We start from the raw sequence: 26528 nt of genomic DNA, 5'->3' as shown, positions 1-26528 counted from the left end.
CTAAACAGGATAGAAAATAAGGAACTCCATTGTTTTTGTGACTCATCTTAATTTTGCAATCATATGCTATCATTTAAAGTCAAATCTGTAAACTGAAATGCAGATGTGATGATTAGGGTTATTTGAGCACATTGAGGAGTATCATAATTTGAGAAAAATGTAGAGGAAGTAATTTTCTTGACTGAAGAGCAATGATAAATTCACTATTTTTAATTGGTGGGGATAAATAAATTCTCCTTGAATGAGTAAGTACTCAAGAGAAGAAAAACGTGAATTCTGAAAGGTTTCTATGTGGCACCATATTTTAAAAATAAGAGCTCATAAACAGAAAATGGCAGAATTATTCATCCATCTGCTAATTTTTACTCAAGTACATATTGAACCACTATCAGGACTATAGAATTTGAAGGATTATTAAAACTTGTCCTTCAACAACTTAATATTTTTAAAACATGGTATCAAGTTTAGACTTGTTGGTTAGTATGTTTATGGCTGTTTTTAATTTAAACTTTTGATAAATATTAAGCAAACAGTACATGCTGGAATCATTCTGGGAAATATCTGGGGAAACAAATAAACATGTAATTATAATTATACAAATGTGTATTACACATACTTATATTTCCTCAAAATAGCTGAGCTTTCTACTTTGACTGTATTGTGGATCACATTCAGTTTTTATTCAGACTTGAATTTAGTCAAACCACAGGTAAGTGTAACCTTATTTTTAAAAAATCTACAATTTTCTTAGATGGATGTACTGCTCACTACTATTGACCATAAATCAGCAAAATCCATGGAAAATTTTTATTAGTCACATAAATGTGTTCTTTAATTATTTAATGAAAGGGTAGAAATCTAAAAGGTTATTGGCTCATTTCCATTTCCCCTTATGTGAAGGTTAATCAAAGTTCTGACTTATATTCTTGCCTTGAATATTGTGAGGTAGGGAACTTTGTTTTTTATCAGAAAGAATGATTTTCATTTTAATGAAGTAAAAATCAAATTTGTTCACATTTTCTCATTTTAAGTAATGAAATTTTAGAAGAATTCGGTTTAAAAATGGAATATGAAAAATTAATAAGGCAGTGTTTTAATCACTGTATTTCTTAAATTTATATAAAATCAAATATTATTTCCTAATAATTCAATGCATTCTCAAATATAGAATTTCTTTATTTTATTTTATTTTTGCAAAATTGTAAGTACAAGGAAAATACAATAATCCTATAGCTATAAACACTAAGATTTTAAAGACAAACTTAGAATCACCCTTGAATCTTACCCAATCTCTTTCTTTTGTTAGAAACAACTGCTATGATAAATATGTCTGCCACCATTTCCTACACATTTGTATGCTCACACAGAGAGCCACTACTAAATTATCAGGTTGAAAATTTTAATATAATTTTGCTGAATTAATAATTTAGGTAAGTACCTCTTTGTACCAGGTACTCTTTCCAATGCTGGGAAGGGAATCTATAAATTTTAAAACCATGCAGATAATTGTAATAAAAATATAAACAATCAAGTCACAAGTCAACAAGTGCTGTAAAGTAAACAATACATGGTAACATGACAGTGACTGAGGAGTAAAATTAGATGAAGTGGAGAGAAAAAGCACCCCTCAATGTGTGGCATTTGAGCTGGATTACAACATAGAGCTAGTCATCTGGAGAAAAAAGAGAGCATTCTGGCCAAGGAAAGTGGCACATACAAATTCTTAAGTTTAGAATGTACTTCCACGTGTAAGACTAAGATCAGAAAGAAAGACAACATTGCAGGAGCACCTGGAAGGCAGGGAAGGGAGATGCATTCAAGTAGCAGAGTTTGTGAGACATTGTAAGGAATGTAGCTTTTATTTTATTGGAAAAAATTAGAGGATTTTAAGCAGAATAGTTGTTAGTCAAAGTTATTACAGGTAAACCTTGATATATGGTCACCCTAGTTCCAAGGCTTCTGAGAGAGCCAGGGCGAGAAATGGTAGTAGCTCAAAACAGATCTCTTAGTACTAAAGATGCTCTGACTTTCTTTGTAGATAAGGTATGAGTGAGGGAAAAAAAGTGTATCCCACCAAGAAAGTTGCCTCAGTAGTCAGTCATCTGCATCTAGGCACTCACTAATCTGCTTCCAAGTTTTTAGCCACAAGGTTATCCTATCTGTGTAACATAAACTCCTATATTCAAAGTTCCTTTGGAGGGATAGTGACTTCTGTTGCTCATCTGGCCAAGAGGGTAGGAGCATATGTAAGTCACTCCTACAATCTTACCTCAAATAGCTATATTGTGAGTCCTCTGGACCGAATTCTACTTCTAGAATTGACCACTTCCTGGTCCTGGCTTTGAGTCCTCCTTTTATGTAGGGGGTGTGTCTGTGTGTGTGTGTGTGTGTGTGTGTGTGTGTGTGCATTTTGGGTAAATGGTTTCTTTGTTCAATTCCATCTCATTTGCTCTTTGTCTTTTCACAATTCATTAATGTTTCTGAGTTAGATGAACAAATCTTTTCATACTTTTTTGAAAGTTTTAGGTATTTGAGGAGTAGAGAAAGTATATTTTTAGTCTCTCTAAATGTGAGACTGTATTGATATGAAATCTCTTTAACACACACACACACAATTGATATAACTCATCTTCTATCTGTTTAATGTAGAATGCTTTTCCTTGTTACTCAACACTTAAACTCAATCAAATCTTTTAACTCTACTTTTAACTGTACTATTTACTAGTTACATTTTTTTCTGATTTAATATATGAGACTTGAGTTTTCTTCAAGCATTTATTGTTAAAGATTTTTTTCTCAATACATCAAATTAATCAGCTGATTTTAAGTCAATCAGATGGTTTTATATTTCTCAATTTTCCTGTCTCTTTTTCAACATGATGGAAATTGGTATATTAAATATGTCTGCATTAACTAAATATTTATAATAATACCATGCTAAAGTCTGTGTTAAATTTATAACAAAAAGTAAAATTACAACCTAAATCTTATTACAATATAATTCATTATTATGTATTTGAATCATGTAGTTTAGATTATTTCATGACCTGACATTCATCACTAGTCTTACAAATTTGAAAATATTCTTGTTTCTTCTTCTATATTCTTCAATGTTTTAATGAGAATGTACTGCTTTTCCTTAAGCCACCATAAAAAGGGTACTAAGACAGAAAGAAGAAAAATAGAGGAGATGAACCATATGGGTTATGTTACATGCATATATATATAAATGTCAGAAGGAAACTTCCTGTGTAACTATCTTAAACAAAAATGTCATTTTTAAAAATTTTACAATATTGGAGAATAGGAGAGTAGAACAGATCCTGCTTGTGGGGGTTTGTACCAGTGGGGAAGAGAGGAGGTGGGGAAAAGGCATGGGTGGGTGATTATGGTGCAATACTGTGTACACATGTATGTAAATGGAAAAATGATGCCTGTTGAAACTATTCCGTGAATGGGGCCAGGGGGGTCCAGAGAATGATGGAGAATGAATTCAAGTATGATATATTTGACATAATGTAAGAACATTTGTAACTGTCACAATGTACCCTACCCAGCACAATAAAAAAAAAAAAAGAAATCTTCAGTCTTTGTAGTTAAACAGATCTGGATTTGAATACTAGCTCGGCCACTCTGTGGTCTGAGGTAAATGTTAACCTCATGAATGCTTCCTACTCCTATAATGAGTTGAAATCACAGCTACAACATAGGGTTGTTCAAATTTGTTCTACAACATAGGTAAAGCTCTTTTCACAGGGTCTGAACATTTGTTGCCATTATTCTCCTGAATCATTTGTTACCAATGATTCCATGTTCAGTTTCTATTTGTTGTTACCATTCATTCATTAGTTGTATAATCTTAGACAAGAACTTAATCTTTTGAGAGTATAGAATTTTTAGGTAATGCCATGTGAGAATAGACACGTTTTTTGCCCTGTGCATTTATATAATGCCTTATTTATGGAATGCCTTATTACATAAATGCAGAGTGCAAAAAAATTACTAGAGTGATACCTTTCATCACTTTAGGTAAGAAGAAAACACACTACCATAATGTAGTTACAGAGTAAAATGTGTGGTGTAGAAAAGGAGATACCCATCTCTTGATAGACTGCACAGCACTGAACTTACAGGGAACAATCATAGACATTTAGTGCCTGGATTTGAAATACCAGTGTTTATCCATGTATTTTAAGTTTTTTGCTGGGATTCTTTGTTTGTTTCGGTGGGACTCATGCTTCCTAGGCAAGCACTCTACCACTTGAGCTATGCCTGAGCCATCTGCTGGAATTCTTTACTAGGCATTATATTCACTTTCCACTAGTAACAGTAACTTCTCTATTTAAACTATATTATTCCTACAGTTTCTCTTGTTTGCATCTTTGTAAAAACATCCTGGTGAGAGTTCTCACTAGTTTTTTCTTAACTAAATGTCTTCCTTGGTTCTAAATGGGTACAGTTCTAAATAAGTGTAACTTCCTGAAAGTATCAAACAAACATATCGCCTGGAAATTTTAACGATTTACTACTTGGGGTCATTTGTAATCTATATTGGCTGTTTTTAGCGATCTTGTAAACCAAGAATAAATAATATGAAAATAAATGGTGCTTAATTAATATGGATTATTTGAAGATAGTGCTGATGAATTTAAAGTTCTTAAAACAAAAGGAAAGGAATAATAGTGACTTTAAATTTAAGCTCTACAATCACTACTTTAAATTCAGATTCTCCACTCATTGACTTGGGTAAGTTACTTCACCCTTCTAGAAGTTTCACTGCCCTCATCTATGAAATTGGGACAATAACAGTATTTACCTCAGGGAGTTATTGAAGCAGAATAAATGGGGTCATTCATATAAGGTTTTTCTCTTGATGCCTGGAATGTGATAACAAGTGTTTATTAATTTGTGTTATAATGATGAGACCATTCTTTGAGTGCTTAATGTAGTGGCCATGTAGATTCCCTGAGCACCATTTTTGTGAAAAGGTGACACACTCACTCACTGAACATGGAAGTGAGGGCTGTTGAAGAGCTTCCATCATAACTCCTCTTTTCTAAATTCTGTACTGGTCTCAAAGGATGCATGCAACTTTCCAAAGTATCTATTTCATGCATGAAATATCTAGCACATTTGCAACAATAATTAGAATAATCATTGCATAAAACCCTCAGTACTCTGGTGGTTAAATATGATTCATCTCTGTTTCAGTATATTACTTAAGTACTATAACCCTATGAAACATTAGTCAAGTTCACATTTTAACTGAAGTGTTAAAATTCATCCTGGGTACCTAAAAGGCCATTTCCTCATATTTGGACTAGGGTCAAAGTGTATTTTAAACAGCACTCAATTTCTTTAGAATCTTTTTTTCTAAATCACTTTTTTCACTATCTGTTATTATAAACTTATAGGTAAGAATATCTTGTTCATGTGGATTTATTGTATAGACTTCTTATTTAGTTTGAAATAAAACTACAAATTGATAAAAGTTAAATGTCTATCCATCAGCTGACAAATGGATAAAGAAAATATGGTACAAATACACAATGCAATATAATTCAGCCATGAAAAGATGAAATCCTGCCACTTGTAACAAGGTTAGAACTGGAAATCATTATGTTAAGTGAAATAAGTCAGGCATAGAGAGACATGTATCACATGATCTCACTTACGTGAAATCTAGAAAAAGTTGATCCCATAGGAGTTGAGAGTCAAATATTGGTTATCAAAGGCTAAGGATAGTTAAGGAGAAGAAGAGATAGAAAAGGGTTAATTAAATGGGAATGAAGTTATAGACAGAAGAAATAAGTCCTGGTGCTCTGTTGCACAGGAGAGGGATTAATAACTATGTACTATATAATTAAGAAAAGAAAAAAACTAAGAGAAAGAATTTTGAATGTTTTTAGCAGATAGAAATGGTAGATATTTAAGGATATCAATATGTTTACCCTGATTTGAATATTACATAATGTATGTGGGAAGCATGTGGGACTCACTAAATGTAAAGGTTGTATGTCAATTAGAAAACAAATAAGTGAAGATTGGTAAAGAAATACCACAGCATCCCTACTATTGTTGAAAAAAATATGGAAAATACTAAGGCCTCGGGAAATACCAACAGACTCTATTGGGCAGTGGTTGTAGGAAACAGAAGTGAATTTTTTGTGCGTGGCAGTGTTTTTATCTTGTTACAGATGGTTCTTCCTGGCAGAAAATAAGGGCAAAGGGAAGCCAATAAACTTGCCATCTAGTCCCTAAAAATATACAAATAATGTAGCATATTGCTCTTAAAAATGAATTCTTACCATTATTCTCTATGCATATCTGCTTCTCTTTGTTTATTTGCCTTAAAATTATTATAAAAACACAAAATTTAACCTCTATATTTCTTATGAAAATATATAAATATATATGTATAGTTATTAACTGAATTTTGTGTCTCAGTCATTTCTTTAACAGTAAGCTTCATTCTCCAAAAATATACAGCAAACATCAATTTTTACTAGCAGTTGATATTTATATAATAACAAACTTAAATCATTTCACATTTTTCAAATATATAAAGAAAAGCAGAATTTAAGATGACACTGCAAAGAATAGAAGGGGTAATTAATTAAGATAATCAAAGACTGTTTTATCCTTATAGATTAACTGATAATTTACAGTGATTAAATTTTTCTTATCTAGTAAAAGAAGATACAAAATTATGCAATTTAATTTACATATGTAATGTATGTCTGGTATAATAATTAAAACTGATAAGATTGTATCAAACTTGATACAATTTATTTATTAAAATATCCAATACTTTAAAGAATAGAATACTCTTTAAATAAAAGTTCAATGTACTTGTTGTATTCTAAGTGAAAATTTGTGGAACTAGATTGTAGAAACAGAATTTTGATAAGATGGATAATTTTGAGATTGGATTTTATGGTTGATTACATATTATCTCAACATACATTTTATTTTAACACTTTTCAAATAATCTTTCCAGGAAATAATACTTGATTTCTCTTAGCTTACCATATTGAACACAAACTACATTTTTTGCTTTATTATGTATTAGAGGCCTTACATTCTGATTATCAATTATGATTATATCAGATGGTTACTATAACTGTATAAGAATAAGAGATTTGGTAGAGTCTTTAGAAGGCATGTAGTTGAGGTAGAGAATTAATTTTTGATTTGAGTCAGTTATCTTGACAGGTGTTAATCTCAACTTATCCCTTACCAAACATTTATTGGGTTCTACAACATATCAAAAGCAAACCTTGTGGCTTAGTAAAATTCCATTGTATATAAATGATACATTTCCTTATTTATTTATTTATTATTCATATGTGCATACAATGCTTGGGTCATATCTCCCCTCTGCCCCCACCCCCTCTCTTACCACCCACCCTGCCTCCTTCTTCTCTCCCCCACCCCCTTGAACCCGGCAGAAACTATTTTGCCCTTACATCTAATTTTGTTGAAGAGAGAGTATACGCAATAGGAAGGAACAAGGGTTTTTGCTAGTTGAAATAAGGATAGCTATACAGGGAGTTGAGGTGAGGTGGAATCTTAATGTGGTTTTAATTTGCATTTCCTTTATTGCTAGAGATAGTGAGCATTTTTTCATGTGTTTTTTGGCCATTTGAATTTCTTCTTTTGAGAAAGTTCTGTTTCACTTACCCATTTCTTTACTGGTTCATTAGTTTTGGGAGAATTTGGTTTTCTACGTTCCCTATATATTCTGGTTATCAGTCCTTTGTCTGATGTGTAGCTGGCAAATATTTTCTCCCATTCTGTGGGTGTTCTCTGCAGTTTAGAGACCATTTCTTTTGTTGAGCAGAAGCTTTTTAGTTTTATGAAGTCCCATTTATCTATGCTATCTCTTAGTTGCTGTGCTGGTGGGGTTTCATTGAGAAAGTTCTTACCTATACCTACTAACTCCAGAGTATTTCCTACTCTTTCCTGTATCAACTTTAGAGTTTATGGTCTGATATTAAGATCCTTGATCCATTTTGAGTTAATATTGGTATAGGGTGATATACATGGATCTAGTTTCAGTTTTTTGCAGACTGCTAACCAGTTTTCCCAGCAGTTTTTGTTGAAGAGGCTGCTTTTTCTCCATCATATATTTTTAGTGCCTTTGTCAAAGACAAGTTGGTTATAGTTGTGTGGCTTCGTATCTGGGTCCTCTATTCTGTTCCACTGGTCTTCATGTCTGTTTTTGTGCCAGTACCATGCTGTTTTTATTGTTATTGCTTTGTAATATAGTTTGAAGTCAGGTATCGTGATACCTTCAGCATTGTTCTTTGGACTGAGTATTGCCTTGGCTATTCGTGGCCTCTTGTGTTTCCATAAAAATTTAACGGTACATTTTTTAATCTCTTTAATGAATGTCCTTGGAATTTTGATGGGAATTGCATTAAACATGTAGATTACTTTTGGGAGTATAGACATTTTTACTATGTTGATTCTACCATTCCATAAGCATGGGAGATCTCTCCACTTTCTATAGTCTTCTGCAATCTCTTTCTTCAGCAGTTTATAGTTTTCCTTGTAGAGGTCTTTCACATCCTCTGTTAGGTTTACACCTAGGTATTTGATTCTTTTGTGAGGCTATTGTAAATGGGATTGTTTTTGTATATTCTTTTTCAGTTTGTTCATTATTAGTGTATAGAAATGCTAATGATTTTTCTGTGTTGATTTTATATCCTGCTACCTTGCTATAGCTATTGATGGTGTCTAGGAGCTTCTGAGTAGAGTTTTTTGGGTCATTAAGGTATAGGATCATATCATCTGCAAGTAGGGATAATTTGACAGTTTCTTTACCTATTTGTATTCCTTTTATTCCTTCTTCTTGCCTAATTGCTCTGGCTAGGAGTTCCAGTACTATGTTGAAGAGGAGTGGAGATAGTGGGCATCCTTGTCTGGTTCCTGATTTTAGAGGGAATGGTTTCAGTTTTTCTCTGTTAAGTATAATGCTGGCTGTAGGTTTGTCACATATAGCTTTTATAATGTTGAGGTACTTTCCTTCTATTCCTAGTTTTCTTAGAGCTTTTATCATGAAATGGTGTTGGATCTTATCAAAGGCTTTTTCTGCATCTATTGAGATGATCAAGTGGTTTTTGTCCTTGCTTCTGTTAATGTGGTTTATTATGCTTATTGATTTTCATATGCTGAACCACCCCTGCATTCCTGGGATGAAGCCTACTTGGTTGTGGTGAATAATCTTTTTGATGTGTTGTTGAATTAGGTTTGCCATTATTTTGTTGAGGATTTTTGCATCAATGTTCATTAAGAAGATCGGCCTATAGTTCTCCTTTTTGGAGGTGTCTTTGCTTGTTTTGGGGTTAAGTGTAATACTGGCTTCATAAAATGTGTTAGGCAGTTTTCCTTCCCTTTCTATTTCATGGAACAGTTTAAGGAGGGTTGGTATCAGTTCTTCTTTAAAGGTCTGATAGAATTCAGCAGAGAATCCATCAGGTCCTGGACTTTTCTTTTTGGGGAGACTCTTGATTGCTGCTTCAATTTCATTTTGTGTTATAGATCTATTCAAGTGATTAATTTCCTCTTTGTTCAGTTTTGGATGATCATATGTATCTAGAAATCTGTCCATTTCTTTAAGATTTTCAAATTTATTTGAATATAGGTTCTCAAAGTAGTCTCTGATGATTTCCTGGACTTCAATGGTGTTTGTTATTATCTCACCTTTTGCATTCCTGATTCTACTAATTTGGGTTTTTTCTCTCCTCATTTTAGTCAGGTTTGCCAGGGGTCTATCGATCTTGTTTATTTTTTCAAAGAACCAACTTTTTGTTTCATTAATTCTTTGTATGGTTTTTTTGGTTTCTATTTCATTGATTTCAGCTCTTATTTTTATTATTTCTCTCCTATTTGTTTTGGGATTTGCTTTTCTTGTTTTTCTAGGAGTTTGAGATGTATCATTAGGTCATTGATTTGGGATCTTTCAATCTTTTTAATATATGCACTCATGGGTATAAACTTTCCTCTCAGGACTGCCTTAGCTGTGTACCATAGGTTCTGGTAGGTTGTGTTTTCATTTTCTTTGACTTCCAGGAACTTTTTAATTTCCTCTTTTATTTCATCAATGACCCATTATTCATTAAGTAATGAGTTATTCAATTTCCAGCTGTTTTCATGTTTTTTGTCCTTACTTTTGTTGTTGAATTCTAGTTTTATTGCATTGTGATCAGATAGTATGCATGGTATAATTTCTATTTTCTTATATTTGCTGAGGCTTGCTTTGTGCCCTAGGATATGATCTATTTTGGAGAAGGTTCCATGGGCTGCTGAGAAGAATGTATATTGTGTAGAAGTTGGATGAAATGTTCTGTAGACATCAACTTGATCCATTTGATCTATATTTTAGATCCTGAATTTCATTATTGATTTTTTGTTTGGATGACCTACCTATTGATGATAATGGGGTGTTAAAGTCTTCCACAACCACTGTGTTGGAGTTAATATATGGTTTTAGGTTTTTCAGGGTATGTTTGATGAAACTGGGTGCATTGACATTGGGTGCATATAGGTTGATAATTATTATTTCCTTTTGGTCTATTTTCCCTTTTATTAGTATGGAATGTCCTTCTTTATCTTGTTTGATCAATGGAGGTTTGAAGTCTACCTTGTCAGAGATAAGTATTGCTACTCCTGCCTGTTTTGGGGGGCCATTGGCTTGGTAAATCTTCTTCCAGCCTTTCATCCTAAGCCTATGCTTATTTCTGTTGGTGAGATGGGTCTCCTGTAAGCAACAAATTGTTGGATCTTCCTTTTTAATCCATTTCGTCAAACGGTGCCTTTTGATGGGTTAATTAAGTCCATTAACATTAAGTGTTAGTACTGATAAGTATGTGGTGATTCCTGCCATTTAATTATCTTAGTTGTTTGAAGGTTTGATTGTGTGTACCTAAGATGAGGTTACACTCTACTTTCTTGCTTTTTCTTTTCCTGTAGTTTGATGCTGACTGTCCTTTCATGGTTATGTTGCATTTCACGTTCTGTGTGCAGAATCCCTTGAAGAATCTTTTGTAGTGGTGGCTTTGTGGTCACATATTGTTTTAGTTTCTGCTTATCACGGAAGACTTTTATTGCTCCATCTATTTTGAATGATGGTTTTGCTGGGTAGAGTATCCTGGGGTTGAAGTTATTTTCATTCAGTGCCCGGAAGATCTCTCCCCAAGCTCTTCTTACTTTTAATGTTTCTGTTGAGAAGTCTGCTGTGATTTTGATGGATTTGCCTTTGTATATTATTTGTTTTTTCTCTTACAGCCTTCAATATTCTTTCCTTAGTTTCTGAACTTGTTGTTTTAATGATGATACGTCATGGGGTAGTTCTATTTTGATTTGGTCTGTTTGGTGTTCTGGAGGCCTCTTGCAACTGTATGGGAATATCTTTCTCTAGATTTGGGAAATTTTCTATTATTTTGTTGAATATATTATGCATTCCCTTTGCTTGCTCCTCTTCTTCTTCAATGCCCATGATTCCTAGGTTTGGTCTTTTGCTGGAGTCGGTAAGTTCTTGCATTTTATTTTCACAGGTCTTGAGTTGTTTAATTAATAGTTCTTTGGTTTTTCCTTTATTATCATTTCATCTTCGAATTCTGAGATTCTGTCATCTGTTTGTTCTATTCTGCTGGATTGGCCTTCTGTTTTGTTTTGCAATTCTGTTTCATTCTTTTTTCTGAGGTTTTCCATATCTTGGGTGGTTTCCTCTTTAATATTGTCTATTTTTGTCCTGAGTTCATTTATCTCTTTATTAATCATGTTCTTTGTTTCACTTTGGTGTTTATACAGTGCTTCTATGGTTTCCTTTATTTCTTCTTTTGCTTTTTCAAATTCTCTATTTTTGTTGTCTTGGAATTTCTTGAGTGTTTCTTGCACATTTTGGTTGACCTTATCCAGTATCATCTCTATAAAATTCTCATTGAGTACCTGTAGTATTTCTTCTTTTAGATTATTCTTGTGGGCTTCATTGGATTCTTTGGCATAGTTTATCTTCATTTTTTGGAGTCTGGATCTGAGTATCTATTTTCTTCATTTCCCTCTGGTTCCTGTACTAATTTTTTGCTGTGGGGAAACTAGTTTCCCTGTTTTTTCTGCCTTCCCGTCATTGCCCTTGGTGTTGTTTTTGTCCCTGTGCTGTGTGCAATTAAGTATTTTCTGGCTTGTAATAATAGCACTAGTGATATTTAGAATGGAAGGGTGAGAGGAGATGGAAAGCAAAGAACTTAAAGGAAAAGGGAAAAACAAATAAACAAGTAGAAAAAAACAAAACAAAGAAACAAACAAAAAAGTTTCAAAGATATAAACAGTGAGAGACAGTGAACTATTCAACCGTAAGCTGAAAAGGCATTAGAGAGACACAGAGAGGATTGAAAATAAAAAATAAAAAAAGAAAAAGAAATAAATGAAAAAATATATATATAAAAAAAGTAAAAAATAAAAAAAACTCCAAGTTCAAATGCAATTTTGGTGTTCGTCCCTCAGCCTCCAATCTTGGAGATGGTGCCTCAGATGTTTTTTTGTAGTTCTCTCATCAAAGGGGAAAAATAAAATAAACCAAAACCACACAAAACAAAAAAAAAACTCACAAAGTGTCCCAAGTTCAAATGCAATACAGTTTCAGTACTTTTTCAGCATGCAGGCGTAGTTCAGTTGTTGTCTCATCAAAGGTAGAGAGAGAGAAGAGAAAAGAAACAAAGAGTCTGAAGACAGTTCTGTGAATGGCTATCTGCGGCTGTGGCTTGCCTGCTCACTGCTGTCATCCTGCTGTTCCTGGAGGCTTTATTTATGCAGATGTCAGGGTTGAGCTTAGTACTCACCTGGCCCCACAGGCTTTGTTTACTTAGTGTTCTCCTGTGCGTGAGCCACTGTTACAAGCTTTCCATTTTCCAAGCACACTGGGGGAGGTGACACTGCACCCACTTTACAGTTCACGTAAGAGGTGGGTCTTCCCCCCTCTCCTGTGGAGTTTTCCTCCCTCCACCACTTTTACAAGCTTTTCTACTCCTGGTTGCTGGGCGTGTGCCACTGCTCCTGTTTTCTCCAGTCGGCTTGTTGATTTATAGTTCTGTGAGGGATTCCCCTCGCCCCTTTGGCATTCAGGGTGCCCCACCCTCTTTGCTACGTGTCTTTATTGTTGTTAATGTTTATTACTCAGTTCCTCTTTTTTCCCCATTTGGGGGTTGGTCTGTCCAGGGGGCTATGCTGATCTGGCCTAGGGATGTCTGTGGAAGTACAATGTACCACTTAGCTCACCTTGTGGTCCACGTCTTCCCAAGCTGTCTGGGCGCCAGCATCTGGCGGTGGCCCGGGAGCCCTCCTGGTTTCTCCATTTATTGTGAAGTTGGGCAAATAGCAGAGACAGAGAAAACAATTCATTCAAATAGCTCCAACAGAGCTCTGTGCAGCCTGGCAGCATGAGTCTGATACATTTTCTTAATCCATTTGCCTGTAGTGGGGCATCTTGTCTGTTTCCATAGATTAGCTGTTGTGAATAATGCTGCAATAAACATTGGTGTGCAGAAGCCTTTGCTGTAAGCTGACTTACAATTCTTCGGGTATATCCCTAAGAATGGTGTTGCTGGATCATATGGCAAGTCTATTTTTAGATTTTAAGGAGCCTCCATACTGCTTGCCATAGTGGTTGGACTAGCTTACATTACCAGCAGTGTATGAGGGTTCTTTTTTCCCCACATCCTTGCCAACAATTGTCATTTGTGTTCTATTCTGACAGGAGTGAGATGGAATCTTAGTGTGGTTTTGATTTGCATTCCTTTATGGACAGGGATGGTGAGTATTTCTTCATGTGTTTTTTAGCCATTTGGACTTCTTCCTTTGGAAAGGCTCTGTTCAGTTCATTTGCCCATTTCTTCATTAGGTCTTTGTTTTTTTTTTTTTTTTGGAAGTTTAGTTTTTTGAGCTCCCTACGTATTCTGGTTATCAGTCCTTTGTCTCATGTACAGCTGGCAAAGATTTTCTCCCATTCTGTGGGTGGTCTCTACAATTTAGAAACCATTTGTGTGTGTGTATGTGTGTGTATGTGTGTGTGTGTGTGTGTGCAGAAGCCTTTTAATTTCATGGAGTCCTATTTGTCAATCCTTTCTCTTATTGCTGAACTGCTTAAATTCTGCTGAGGAAGTCTTTGCCTATGCCTATTGCTTTCAGTGTATTCCCTGCTCTTTCCTGTACTAGCTTCAAAGTTTAAGGCCTTATATTAAGGTCTTTAATCCACTTTGAGTTGTTACTTGTACAGATTGATAAACATGGATCTAGTTTCAGTTTTCAGCAGGCAGATATCTAGTTTTCCCAACAACATTTGTTGAAGAGGCTCTCTTTTCTCCATTGTATGTTTTTGATGTCTTTGTCAAAAATTAGGTGGGTGTAGCTAAATAGATTCATATCCGGGTCCTCTATTCTTTTCCACTGGTCTTTGTATTTGTTTTTGTGCCAGTACCATGCTGTTTTCCTTGCTATGGCTCTGTAGTATAGTTTGAAGTTGGGTATCATGATACCTCCAGAATTGCTCTTTTTGCTCAATATTTTCTTGGATATTCAAGGTCTTTTGTGCTTCCAGGTTAACTTTAGGGTTGATTTTTCAATCTCTGTTATGGATTTTAGTGGAATTTTGATGGGAATTGTCATTCATAGGTAAATGGATGGAACTGGAGAACATCATCTGAAGTTAGCCAGGCAAGAAGGCCATAGCTGCATGTTCTCTCTCATATGTGAAATGTAGACCTAATACAAATGTAGCAATAATATGTAACACTGGTCACAGTAAGGGAAGGTCAGGCAGGGGAAGAGTAGGGAAACTAAGAACTTGAATATGGCTGATATACTTCCTATATACAAGAATGACTACAAAAATCTTAAATCCACTGAAACCACCATAAGAAGGGCTAAGATAGAATGAAGAAAATTTTAGAGGAGATAAACCATTTGGAGTTATAATATATATATATATATATATATATATATATATGGAAATATCACAAGGAAACTCCCTGTGTAGGTATCTTTATCTCAAACAAGCTAAAATGTCATGTTTTTTGTTTTATCTTTTCTCATTTTTTTCTACAAAATTGGGAACAGTAGGGTGGAACAAGTCTGCCCAGGGTGGAGGTCTGACACCAGTGGGAGGGAGGAGGTGATGGGGAAAGGATGTAGGAGGGTGAAAAAAGTGCAAAAAATGTAAACACATGCATGTAAATGCAAAAATGATAGCTGTTGAGACTACTCCAGGAATGAGGGAGGGAGGATAAAAGAGAATGGTGAAGGGGGTAAATTCATGTATATTTGATACATTGTAAGAATCTGTGTAAATGCTATAATGTACTCCCACCCAGCACAATTGTAAAGAAAAAAAAACATAGTCATTACAATTTCAAAAAAAAATTCACTTGTAAATTGTACAACCTTTTGTAAAACTCAGAAAAGAATTTACTGTGTAGCCTGACTTTTTAAAAAAAAGCAAACCTTGGGCAGTGAGTACAGGTATAAAGCTGAATTTGCCACAATCACTGTCCATAGGATGCTCAAAACATACTGGAGAAACTGGGCAAGCATTAACCCAACAGCAAGTAGTGAGTCAGATCCAGCATGTGGTTTGAATTACTAAGAAACATAAGATAAATCTGTATATAACCAAAAATGAGAAAATAATCTTAGTGTCATTTAGATTTGAAAATTGTCAGGTACAGATCTGATTTTGTAGTTTCCCATTTACTAGAAAGCAGATCTTAGAGATGAGTAACAGTATAAAAATATTGAGAAACATTTTACTAATTTTCTGACATCAGCAACAATTTTTGCAATATTTTGCAGAATGTTCATGAATTGATTAATCATTTTACAACTTCTTTTCACCATTTTTCAGTTCTGTCCATTCTTTTTTCCACCACAAGAGTGCTATCCATTTACTTTCAAAGTCTGCAAGTCAGAGAATTAAAATACATGAATAGATTTTCAAAATTACATGCATAAAAGGCTCCACACTTTCTAGACAACTGGCCATGGAATATATAATTTGTTCCTTGCAAAGTCCATGTTTAAACTTAAGGTTGACATTTTGCCCTTAGTTCACACTGCAGTGCTTCTCATTTGCCTACATAAAGTGTGAGAAAAAGATTAGTTTAATCTACAGTTGACACTGCTGTCACTTGGCTCCTATATTTAATGGTGGTTCATACATGTTTCTGTCAGTATGATACATGAACAGGTGTATACCTATATAAGCATTGGATTAGTAGGGCATAATAAGGTTAGAAATGTTACCATTATATCCAAAATATGAATCTCAAATCAAACTCAATAGTTTCATAATTGCTATGATAGGGCAAATAATTGGAAGACCTAAAAGTTTCAAAGACAGTTTCATGAAGTACACACACACACACACACACACACTTCTGAATTGTCCTTCTGCACTTTTAATGCCACATACACTGGTACTTAAGACCATGACAGCTGTTTTGCTATTCAAACCAGAATGTTGTTCTGAGTGGCCATTTCATTGATAAGGTAAATTACCTGTATTGCAGTAAATTATTACAGTTATTTCGAGAAACTAAACATTTTTTTCTAAAAACCAGTAAGATTTGGGTAGGAATAAAGACAAAATATCACAGCAAGAATTGATATTTGAGAAGCAGACATCTAAAGGGTGTGGTGTGGTGGGAAAGGCCTGTAATTCCAGCACTTGGGAGGTAGGTAGAGGAGGAGCTTAAGTTTCAGCCTGGTCCTGACTGCATAGCAAGCTCCATGCCAGCCTGGGCTAAAAAGCAAAATCAAAAGAAAAAGAAAGAAAAAGAAAAGTTCTGCCCTGGTATTTAGTTGATTTGTCCAATGTTTTCACACTAAGGTAAAAATTCAGAACATATATTTTAAGTGGTAAAAATAGTGTAGGTTCATGGTTGAAAAAGAGAGTATAAGTTAAAAAATAAAACTTCAAACCATTTCTCCATGCTGCATGATGTACTCACTCTCTAGGGAACAATTCATTGGCTTTCCTTCCTGGAAATGTCTGTGTATATTTAGCATGGTGTAATCAATTTTTTTTTTCCTACACAAATAGGATGATACTCTTTGTATTGTTCTGAAATTTGATTTTTTCCCCTTAATCACATTACTTTGATAACTTTTAATATCAGAATACATGCATGTAGCTAATTCATTTTGATAAACATAAAGATCATATTGGTTTACTGCTGTGGAGCACTTTTGCTGCATTATTTACTTGCTATTTTTGCTTTTAATATACCCATTTTTTTGAGTTATGGATACCTTGTTGTCAAAGCTGGTTGTTGATTTTTGGATCTGAGGATAGGAGAAGTTGAGTTTCATAGGTATGAAAATAAGATAATGAGCCCTGATAAAAATTATTTTAAAAGGAGAGAAAGGAGATGCAAAAATCCTCAATAAAATAATGGCAAACCAAACCCAACAACACATCAGAAAGATCATTCACCACGACCAAGTTGGCTTCATCCCAGGGATGCAGGGATGGTTCAACATATGCAAATCTATAAATGTAATACAGCACATCAATAGAAGCAAAGACAAAAACCACTTGATCATCTCAATAGATGCAGAAAAAGCCTTTGACAAGATCCAACACCACTTCATGATAAAAGCTCTAAGAAAACTAAGAATAGAAGGAATGTACCTCAACATTGTAAAGGCTATATATGACAAACCTGCAGCCAACATCATACTTAATGGTGAAAAACTGAAACCATTCCCCCTAAAATCAGGAACGAGACAAGGATGCCCACTCTCCCACTCCTATTTAACATAGTACTGGAATTTCTAGCCAGAGCAATTAGGCAAGAAGAAGAAATGAAAGGAATATGAATAGGTAAAGAAACTGTCAAAATATCCTTATTTGCAGATGATATGATCCTACACCTTAAAGACCCGAAAAACTCTACCCCAAAACTCTTAGACACCATAAACAGCTACAGTAAGGTGGCAGGATACAAAATCAACCTACAAAAATCATTAGCTTTTCTATACACCAACAATGAACAAACTGAGAAGGAACACATGGAAACAATTCCATTCACAATATCCTCAAAAAAAAAAATCAAATACCTAGGAGTAAATTTAACAAAGGATGTAAATGACCTCTATAAGGAGAATTACAAACTCCTGAAGAAAGAGATCGAGGAAGACTACAGAAGATGGAAAGACCTCCCGTGCTCATGGGTTGGTAGAATCAACATAGTAAAAATGGCTATACTACCAAAAGCAATCTACATGTTTAATGCAATTCCCATCAAAATCCCAAAGACTTTCATCACAGAGTTTGAAAAATCTACCCTAAAGTTCATTTGGAAACACAAGAGACTGCGAATAGCCAAGGCAATACTTAGCAAAAAGAGCAATGCTAGAGGTATCACAATACCCAACTTCAAAATATATTGCAAATCAATAGCGCATGGTACTGGCACAAAAACAGACATGAAGACCAGTGGAACAGAATAGAGGACCCAGATATGAGGCCACACAACTACACCCACCATATTTTTGACAAAGGTGCCAAAAATATACAATGGAGAAAAGACAGCTTCTTCAACAAATGTTGCTGGGAAAAGTGGTTACCCATCTGCAAGAAAGTGAAACTAGATCCATGTCTATCCCCATGTACTAGTATCAAATCAAAATGGATTAAGGACCTAAATATCAGACCTGAAACTCTGAAGTTACTACAAGGAGCAGGAAACACTCTGGAACAAATAGGTATAGGCAAAGTCTTCCTCAATAGAATCCCAGCAGCCCAGCAAATAAGAGAAAGTGTGAATAAATAGGACTTCATAAAATTAAAAGGCTTCTGCACAACAAAAGAAATGGTCTCTAAACTGAAAAGACCACCCACAGAGTGGGAGAAAATATCTGCCAGCTATACATCAGACAGGAGACTGATAACCAGAATATACAGGGAACTTAGGAAACTAAACTCTCCTAAAAATCAATGGACCCATTAAGAAATGGGCAACTGAACTAAACAGAACTTTCTTAAAAGAAGAAATTCAAATGGCCAAAAAACACATGAAAAAATGCTTACAATCTCTGGGCATAAAGGAAATGCAAACCAAAACCACACTAAGATTCTACCTCACCCCGTTAGAATAGCCATCATCCAAAACACCAATAACAAGTGCTGGTGAGGATGTGGGAAAAGAGGAACCCTAATCCACTGCTGGTGGGAATACAAGCTGGTGCAATCACTTTGGAAAAAAATTTGGAGACTTCTTAAAAATCTAAACATAGACCTGCCATATGATCCAGCAATCCCACTCCTGGGGATATATCCAAAGGAATGCAACACAGGTTACTTCAGAGGCACCTGCACATCCATGTTTATTGCAGCACTATTCACAATAGCCAAGTTATGGAAACAACCAAGATGCCCCACTACTGATGAATGGATCAAGAAAATGTGGTACTTGTACACCTGGAATTTTACTCAGCCATGAAGAAAAATGAAATCTTATCATTTGCAGGTAAATGGATGGAACTGGAGAACATCATTCTGAGCAAGGTCACCCAGGCTCAGAAGACCAAAAATCATATGTTCTCCCTCATATGCACACTTTAGATCTAGGGCAAATGCAGCAATGTTGTTGGACTTGGATCACAAGAAAAGGGGAGAGCACATACGGCAGATATAGGAACAGGTAGAAAACCCAAAACATGAAAGCATTTGATGTTCCCACTCCAGAGGAACTAATACAGAAACCTTAAAATGACAGGTTGTCACTAGCAGGAGATCAGGAACCAATGTAAAGATCAGTTAGAGTTGAATCAACATGGGTCGTAACACATCGGTACATGAGAGCAATAGTAGGAATCTTTCTTGATAGCTATCCTTAACTCAACTAGCAAAAAACACTTTGTCTTTCTTATTATGCTTATGTCCTTTCTTCAACAAATTCATTCACAAGGGCAGGCAGAACAGGACCTGCCTGAAACTGATGAGGGGAAGGGGGAAATGTGGGGGAGGGGGGCAGGGTGGAGAAATGACCCAAACGATGTATGCACATGTGAATAAATGAACAAAAAAAAAGAAATTATTTGTTTTGAATTATAGCTCTTAAGGAACAGATCAAAACCAGTATGATTATAAATTACATATGAGATTACAAATGTGTGCGTTCTCAAAAATCTGAGGCAATTTATATGCATTTTCTTCCTGTCATTTTCTTTCTCTTACATATACCAGCACAATAATAAATTTCTTGTCAAAATGCTAAAAAAAAATATTTTAAAAGGAGACAAAGGAGATGAGAGTATTTTTGATCAAAGTACATTGTATACATGTATGGAAATACCATAATGGAACCCCTTTGTTTAGTTAATATATGCTAATAAAGATGTAAAAAGAAAAGAAATAGATCAGGACAAGAGTTGCCACCTCTTGTGATGTGACTTAAGACAGGAGAGGTTAATTCCCCATGTCTCGGTGATTATTTTGTGAGATTGATATATTTGTAAAACAGGCACGTTAGCCCTTGACGTACAAAGCGGTTGGCATAATCATGTGAAGCAATATATGCAGAAGTATTTTGAAAGTATGAAATTTTTCTTAAACATAAACTGTATTCACTCCCTTAGTCTTAGTAGGGTCATAAACTATTACTGCAAACCTGGGCAATCTTATGTGCCTCAATCATGGAAAAAGACCTTAAGGTGAATTTACTACATTTTATTAAGCTTTACTGGAACTAAGACAGGAGGTTGTGATACCAGTGGGTAGCAGGTAAAACCTAGAGAGGAGTTTGTCTCCCTTTGCTCCTTCGTTACTTTTAATAAGGCTGACCCTGTGGGTCCTATCCAAGCAATCTTAGGCTTCAGAAGGTTTTAGTCATCTTTATTGGATATACATTGTAGATATGGAGGAATGAGACAAATCAGACATGGAATCTTATTTTGTTGATTTAGTGCTAGTTGGGGAAGATAGGGTATGGAAAGGGCTAAGTATCAAAAAGTACCTACAATACCTGGAAAAGTTTCTGACCAGCTCATAGGCATTCAAATGTTAATTTCCAGCAATAATGCAGATGAGCAAATTAATTGGAATGTAGCAAAAGCAGTGGTAATAGAACCATAGTTTTTAAAAAAGAGACAACTCTTAGTAAGACACTTTGTTTTACTGTAAAAGTATAAAAGAAAAACGCTGTGTGGCAGGGGGCTTGGTAAAAAGAACTTAATATGATGGTTTTGAGGTTTGTATAGTTTAAAAAAGTTAAGTTCCTCCACAATAGCTCCTATTCTGTGAACATTTATATTTTATGGTCTTTTGCTCTTGGGAGTCAATAGTAAAATAACTGTAGGTAGACATTTTATCTATTCAGTCCATGCCTCAGGCAGCCCCTGGGAGAACTGGAAAGGGCACAGGTGCAGCCAGGCAGCTTTTATTCTGTGCTCAAAGCTTGTTTAGTCCCTTTTCTTTGCCTTGCATTTGCCACCCATGAATTAAAATTGGTATGGGAATTTTTCAAACCATGGCCTTATATCTTATTACCAGGCTTCATGTTTTCCCCTTTTGGTTTAACTATTTAATAGCTAATTAAATTTCTTGAAAAAAAAAAAGTCTGGAATCACAATGCAACTCTAAAGGGTGAAGATTTTTGTATGCTAGTGCAGAAAGATTTCCCATATATATTATTGAGTAAAAAACAAGGCAACAGTTTGTGAATATAGAATGCTATCTTTAATGTAAAAGTGAGAAGAGACTAACATACACATAAGCAATGACATGAACAATTTCTTTCCCTTTGAGGAGTGAGGATAGGTAAGACATCTAAAAAATTAGCTAGCATTTGTTGCCCTTAAAGCAGAGAAACTAAAGCAGATACCTTAAAAGCAACTGAGGCCAATAGGAGAAGGAGACCAGGAACTAGAGAAAAGGTTAGATCAAAAAGAATTAACCTAGAAGGTAACACGCACACACAGGAAATTAATGTGAGTCAACTCCCTGTATAGCTATCCTTATCTCAACCAGCAAAACCCTTTTTCCTTCCTGTTATTGCTTATACTCTCTCTACAACAAAATTAGAAATAAGGGCAAAATAGTTTCTGCTGGGTATTGAGGGGGTTGGGGGAGAGAGGGAGGGGGCGGAGTGAGTGGTAAGGGAGGGGGTGGGGGCACGGGGAAGACATGACCCAAGCCTTGTATGCACATATGAATAATAAAACAATAAAAAATTTTTTTTTAATTTCCTTCCCTTTGCATAGAGAATAAGGAAATGAAACACATAAAAATAAAGAGTGGTTACCTATAGGATGGAGGATGAGATCTAGGAACATGGAAAGTGAGGTAGGAGGATGATTATTTTTGATATACCTTGATTTTTATTGTTCGGATTTTTCAATTTTGTGAATGAATTGCATATAAAAGATATCATTACACCAAAAACATTTTAAAACGCATCGTACAGGCAACAAACGCACTGAAAATGTTACCATCTAGGGGTATGAGTTCTTTTTCTCCATCAGATGAATAATTAAGAGGCAGGAGCCAGGCACTGGTGGCTCACACCTGTAATCCTAGGTACTCAAGAGGCAGACATCAGGATTGCGCTTGTAAGCAAGCCCCAGCAAATAGCTAGCAAGACCCTATCTCAAAAATACCTAACATACACAAAAAAAGGACTGGTAGAGTGGCTCAAGGTGTCGGCCCCGAGTTCAAGCACGGGCACCGCAAAAAATAAATAAATAAATAAGAAACTTAAGAGGCAGGAAAAATGAGAGCGTTTAGCAAAGTTTATTGGGCAGCAGAAAGTGAAAGTATTTTTATTGGATAAACAGAAAAGTGAAAGTTAAAGCGGAGAACTCCTTCAAGGTGGAGGGGACCCAGAAATCAGTAGTCAGCTGATGTCCTTCGGACTTCCTTTTTTAAGGTCTTTTCTCTATCCTCAGCCAGGTGGTGTGGGATATACTTTCCATTTGAATTTGCCAGGGGGTTTTGTCACCCTCTGTCCATGAGATCTTTCCCTGTCCCTGACTGGATCACTCACCTGTGAGCACTGCATGGAAGAGCAGGGGTCTTCCCAGTGAAGCCCTTGCATCACCAGTGCCATGCCTAGGCACGTGGAGTCTGCCATCTTTCCCTATCTGCCCGTATTTTACTAGCTGTCCCTCAAAATAATGTTCGCTATGAACCTGTGGGGTTCTTAGCATATTTGCTACTGTTACCTATATCTTGGAGCAAGCCACTGAGTCTCTCTAACCTCACTAGCCTTACTGTCCTCACATGTTCCAAATGCATCAAATGTGAAGGTTGCAGAAATTTTTTGCCATGTTTGAGATGACAAGATAGCATTCTGAGTTTGTTTTTTTGTTATTTATTTATTTGTTTATTTTTGAGACCAGTGTTTTGCTATCATACCAGGCTGGTGTCCAACTCACAGGCTTATGTGATCCTCCTACCTCAGCCTCCCAAGTTGCTGATCCGGTGCTGTTTTTAATGATCTAATATTGTGCATGATTTGGAGTTCTGGATGAGCATGATAGGCCACTGTAAGCATAAAACTTGTGTTCTAATTATTTTCAATCGCAAAACATTGTAATATTTCTTTGAAGAAGCCATGTTTGTTTTTTTGAAGAAACAAACATTGCATGAAACAATGTTTGAAAAATGCTTGATTATATAGTAGGGTCTCTTAAAGGAATTTGACTTTTCAACAGAATTTTAGCCTAGAAATATGCACTGATAAGAGTAATAAAATGTATGCAGTAGCAAGTATGTACCAGGTAATGTACTACGAACTTCACATCTATCATTTTCACACCAGACTTACAATAAGGTGCTTTTATTCCCATTTTCACTTGAAGAATTAAGGCTTGGAGACTTTTAGAATATAGAACAGACATCGTAAGTCTAAAACTTGAGTGTCAACAGAATGTATTAGGAAAGATAAGGAAGATGGATATTAACATCTCTCCAAAGTGTATCATTGCTGTATCTCCTGTCTTAAAGCAATAAAAGACAAGGTAATTTCTGTGAGTATTTTTACTTATGGACTGGGTCTGACAGAAGGTATATATTACGAGAGCTTGTCCTGTCTGCATTCTCTCCCACAGGCATGCTTAGTAGAACTGGGAAGTGGGCACACTGAGACACTTACCCTTTTAATGTCCATATAAACAGAGAAAAGAAAAGCACACAAACAGACCATATCTGAGGTATACACACACACACACACACACACAGAGAGAGAGAGAGAGAGAGAGAGAGAGAGAATCAGAAACACAAACTCAAACTCAAGAGATATTCACCATAGAGACTTTGATACAGTGAGATAGTCATGGGGATACACAGAGAGAACTATGAACAGAATGAACAGAGGGTGTCAAAGACATTCTGAAACACAAAAGAGAGACTCATAAATGGAGACACACAAATATATATACAACAGATAAAAAAGAAAGTACCTCCCTCATAAGAGAGGTACACCTGGCAGGCCAAGTCACACATGTATGGCTTACACACACACAGAAACATATACACACACAAGGAGAGAGAGGTAGATGCCCGTAGCCTGACAACAAAAAGAATAAGATGTTAGTTTTTGCTATAACAATAAATAATTCTCTGTGTCTCTGGTTCCTGCACCAGGCGGGGGTCCAAGTATTCCTTGTCTCCCAGGCCACAGGTGGTACTGGCCCTTGGATGATGGTGCCCCATTCTTGTTGTATTTTTCTACTTCTATTTATTCCATGATGTTCTGGAAAGAAAATTTATCTCACTCTGACGTTTACTCCTTTTGGATATTTTTTTTTGTAATTTTGACATCTTCCTTAAAGTACATTCTTTAATTTTCCTAAAAATATGTTCTAAATTGCTTCAGATTGGGTTCATTGGTTTATCTCCATAAGATTTCTCTTATTCAAGCCTTAGTTTTTATTAAAGTCTGATATGACATCATATATGACAATAAGTTGGATAAACCTGATAGGAGGTGAGCCTCAAAGGATCTAGAATATTGTTAGTATTAAATACAATTTAAACCAATATGATGTGAAATATTTTGAGGTAGAAATTATTTGTTGACTAGCTTTCTCAATATGGGAGCAAAGTAATAGAACTACTCAGTTGTCAGTGGCATAAATCTGTGTACTCATATGGATGATATATATGTATGTATCTAGTGTGTATGTCCATCTGTGCATCGTAAAGTATTCTCATAAGATACTGCTTTATTTGGGCAGAGGCCACACTGTTTACTTGGGGCATTATCTTCTCAAAGAGAAGATCACGCCAGGCGCTGGTGGCTCACATTTGTAATCTTAGGTACTCAAGAGGCAGAGATCAGGAGGATTGAGGTTCAAAGCCAGTCCTGGGCAGTTACTTTGTGAGACCTTATCTCAAAAAAAAAACTCACCACAAAAAAGGTGGAGTGGCTCAAGCAGTAACAGCACCTACCTAGCAAGACTGAGCCCTACGTTCAAACCCCAATACTGCCAAAAAGAAAAGATCTCATGGAGCTTGCAGTCACAGCCACATTTCAGCTGATGTGTCATAGTTAAACATGTAGATAGTAGTACCAATTTAACACATTCATGTGCAGCATTATATTTTACTTCCCACTGAGAGTTAAAATAGAAAGGAATCAAGATTCTACACATAGAAAAGTCTAAATTCTGAGTTTTTCTCCATGTGTAGTCCACAGACCTCATTCATCATTGAATTGTTGAATTCTTGGCTGTTCCCTGACCAAACCTGGGTGGGTGGGGGTGAGGTTAAGAGTGGCCATTTTTAATAAGCTCCCCAGATATTTCTTATGCATACTTGTGTTGGAGAAGGACTGCCTAGAGAACTGAATTTTATTGATTTTTGCACAGGGATTATTTCTGAAAGATGTCATCAAATACAGAGGAAGGGATAAAGTATTTCAGCTAAGAATTTTATACATTGAAATTACCCTGAATTTTTCTATTGACTCAGTATTCTTTTTATCAGTTTTTTTAAAGCTGAACTTATTTTATCTTTCTAAGGTACTGTCCTCTTGTGGGTTTTCTCACTGCCCTTCTTATCAAAGATGTCCAGAATAATTAATCTATCTACACAAACAAATTTCTACTTCATTTCAACAAAATAATGTGGAAAATTATTCATTCTCAGTGAAAAGTGGTCTCTAGGTGAATCACAAAGAAGTAAACACTTGTATCACATTTGTGTAAATACACACACATACACATACATACGCTAACATATATAAATATGTGTAGGGTAGTCATATTTGTAAACGAAACACTACTCTCATATGCAATATTTCATGGACAAATTCTAGCATAGTTAGGAGAAACATTAGATACAATATATCACTAGTAAATAAATGTAGATGTATCCATTTTCTAAAGAAAATCACAGAGACATGGTAACTTGGAAAACTGATATTAGGTTGATTTTTCTCTAATAAGAGGGATTTATTTATCCAAATAATTCACCACAAGATTCTCAATATTGTAGCATCTATAGTGTATTTAAAATTAACAAA

The 26528-nt window shown here is 35.4% G+C and overlaps 1 protein-coding gene across 15 annotated transcripts in view; it reads left to right on the top strand.

The window, feature by feature from the left end:
• Nlgn1 (neuroligin 1) overlaps nucleotides 1-26528 on the top strand; it is an 841293-nt gene that overhangs the window by 347635 nt on the left and 467130 nt on the right. The window lies entirely within an intron of this gene.

Source organism: Castor canadensis, chromosome 5 (assembly GCF_047511655.1).
Source record: "Castor canadensis chromosome 5, mCasCan1.hap1v2, whole genome shotgun sequence".
In the NCBI taxonomy this organism is placed as follows: Eukaryota; Metazoa; Chordata; class Mammalia; order Rodentia; family Castoridae; genus Castor; species Castor canadensis.
Note: the sequence above shows the minus strand (reverse complement) of the source record. Positions and strands in the feature narration are given on the sequence as shown.